Here is a 3647-nt window from a genome sequence, read left to right on the forward strand (position 1 = left end):
AAGCTCGCTGCTAAAAATAAAGCAGGTGGGTTGAGGAGAGAGGGTTTATTTTTCTATTAAGTACTAAAAATTTCAAATGTTGCAGTGAATCTCTTTCACAAATTCCTTTGGAGTCAGCAGGTCGCAGGTGCCCCCAGGTTTCCATGCCCTGCTCCCACTGCAGCTGACTCCTGCAAATATTCGTGGCCATCACCTCCCACAGGTCCCAGCGCCTCGATCCAAGATTTGACATCCTGCCCGCCCTCGGGTTGTGTTTCCCGAAGGTGATGGAACCACGGAACCCCAGAATGGTTCTGGAAGGGACCTTGAATCTCATCTCCCTGCCACGATGTGTGAATCCACCTCATCTCCCCCAAACAAAACTGGATTCCTGCTTTTCCCATCCTTACCTGATCCCAGAGGGCACAGGGCCCCCAGAATTCCAGCGCCTCTCCTCTGCCCTCTCCGCTGCTCTCCAGCCGATTTATTTACATCTGCCCCAAAACTGGGGTTTCAAATCTCAAAGCAGCAAAATGCTGCCCGGTGTGAGTAAGCCCGTTCTCACCCGCCACCCACACTGCCCCAGCTATTCCTTTTATTATCAACAGCTTCACAGAAAACAGCCCCGGGTTTTCATCCACCCCGGCACTGAAAGCCGTGACGGAAAGAGAGAGCCTGGGTGCTGCAGCCAGGGCAAAACCCCTCCGGAGGGGCATTTCTGCCAGGGAGGGAGGGAAAGCGCAGGGTGATGCCGTGGGCACGCCGCCTTCTCCAGGGGTTGGGATGTCCAGGAAAGCCTGGGAAGCTTCGGGAGCACCCTGGGAGAGCTGCTGCCCGCTGATGGCCTCAATGGCATGGAGGAGAATGGAGCATCAGCCGTCGGTGCCCGCCCTGCTCTGCCCTCCAGAACGCACGCAGAAAACGATTCGAGCTGCAAATCTTCCTGACGGAGTGGAGATTTGTGTCAGTAATTTCCAGAACAGGATCTCCGTAATGAAAGAAACCCGAGCCTCATCCCGCCCGAGGCAGCCTCGGGGCTCAGTACCGGGATTACGTTTGTTTAGAGAATCTTTTGGGGTTTTTTTCCAAAACGTTTCAATCTGCGCAAACCCTCGAGACCTTGGGGGAATGGAAAATCCTGCCCGTGCTTCACACCTCTGCCTGTGCCTCACACCTCTGCCTGTGCCTCACACCTCTGCCAGGATGCAGCAGCCGCATTTCCTCTCCTGAGGGCAGCAGGCATCGAGCAGCAGCCCCGGGGCAGTGCCAGGGATGAGCCCGGGACAGGGCCAGGGATGAACTCCCAGGGATGAGACCAGGGCAGTGCCAGGGATGAACTCAGGCAGTACCACGGATGAGCTCAGATCAGTACCAGGGATGAACTCCCAGGGATGAACCCAGGACAGTGCCAGGGTTGAACTCAGGCAGTGACAGGGATGAACTCCAAGGGCAGGGCCAGGGATGAACCCGGGATAGTGCCAAGGATGAACCCAGGGCAGTACCACGGATGAACTCAGATCAGTGCCAGGAATGAACTCCCAAGGATGACCCCAGGGCAGTACCACGGATGAACTCAGGCAGTTCCAGGGATGAACTCCCAGGGATGAACCCAGGACAGTGCCAGGGATGAACCCAGGGCAGTGCCAGGGATGAACTCCCAGCTGTGGAGCTCAGCAGCCCAGCGGCTCCTCCCGGCTCAGGCTGGCAGAGGAGGCTGCAGGAGGTCGCTGGAGCTGCTCTGGCTGTTCCCAGCTGCCATCTCGCAGCATCTTTGTGGGATTTGACCCCTGCAGCTCCTCTGCTGCTTAGGAACAGTCACAGACTGCTTTGGGTGGGGAGGGACCTTAAAGACACGCCGTGCCACCTCCTGCCATGGCAGGGACACCTCCCATTGTCCCGTGGTGTCCAGTGTGGCCTTGGGCACTGCCAGGGATCCAGGGGCAGCCACAGCTGCTCTGGGCACCCTGTGCCAGGGCCTGCCCACCCTCCAGGGAAGGATTTTCCCCTATATCCCATCTGAACCTGCTCTTTTCCAGTCTGAGGCCGCGCCCCAGCTCTGCCAAGCCAAGCAGGGACACAGGGATGTGGCAGGCGCCGCTCGCTGCCCTGCACGAGGTGAGGAGGGTGAGGAAGGCACGGGGGGACCTCGCCACCTCCTCCTCTCCTGCAGCAGCTCCTGCAGCCCCAGAGGGGACAGCGGGGACAGCGGGGACAGCCCTGGGGGTGACAGAGGGGACGGGGCACAGCCCTGACCCTGCATCTGCCCCGTGTCCTGCGTGTCCCACAGCACCCCACACAACCCCACAGCAGCCCACACTGTCCCACAGCACCCCACACAACCCCACAGCACCCCACACTGTCCCACAGCACCACACACTGTCCCACAGCACCCCACACAACCCCACAAAACCCCACACCACCCCACACTGTCCCACAGCACCCCACACAACCCCACAGCACCCCACACAACCCCACAGCACCCCACACAACCCCACAGCACCCCACACTGTCCCACAGCACCCCACACAATCCCACAGCACCCCACACAACCCCACAGCACCCCACACAACCCCACAGCACCCCACTGTTGCCCTGAGTTTCAGCCTTCTGAATGTTTGCATTTCTGTAGTGGAGCCTTCTCACAGATTATTAACACAAAGGGATTTTTTTCGCATTCCCCTCTGGTGAGGGACAACTGATGGACTCCTAGTGTGGCCAGCAGGAGTGGAGAGGTGGCAACCATGTCCTCCCACCCCTGGTCATTGTCCAGAATCTGTGTAAGCGAGATCAAATAAACTTCCCTTCCTTTTGCTCTGGAGTTGAATGTGCGATCCTTTCATTCTTTTCGTGTCCTCTAGCGAGACCCCACATCACCCCATAACATCATCACATCACCCCACATCATCCCATAACATCATCACATCACCCCACATCACCCCATAACATCATCACAGCATCCCATATCACCCCATAACATCATCACATCATCCCACATCACCCCATAACATCATCACATCATCCCACATCACCCCATAACATCATCACATCACCCCATAACATCATCACATCACCCCACATCACCCCATAACATCATCACAGCACCCCACATCATCCCATAACATCATCACATCACCCCATAACATCATCACAGCATCCCACATCACCCCACACCACCCCATAACATCATCACAGCATCCCACATCACCCCACACCACCCCATAACATCATCACATCACCCCACATCACCCCATAACATCATCACAGCATCCCATAACATCATCACAGCACCCCACACCACCCCATAACATCATCACATCACCCCATAACATCATCACAGCATCCCACACCATCCTACACCGACATTCACTCACCCCACACCATCCTACAGCATCTCACATCATCCCACACCATCATCACAGCATCCCAAATCACCCCACATCACCCCACAGCCCAAGCCCGGGGGGTGACAGGTTCTGGGGAGGGAAATCTCCGTGCAGCAGCCCCCGGAGCTGCAGCAGTGTCCCCAAACAAAGGGATGTGGTGTCCCCTGGGGAGCTCAGCCCTTTTGGTGGGAAAAAAAAAGGCAATTTTAGGACACAGGGAGAGCAGCTGGAGCACTGGGGGGGCTCTTCACAGCCACGCAAGCAACAGGAGAGACTGGGTGACTC

This window comes from Hirundo rustica, chromosome 24, assembly GCF_015227805.2.
Source record: "Hirundo rustica isolate bHirRus1 chromosome 24, bHirRus1.pri.v3, whole genome shotgun sequence".
NCBI lineage: Eukaryota > Metazoa > Chordata > Aves > Passeriformes > Hirundinidae > Hirundo > Hirundo rustica.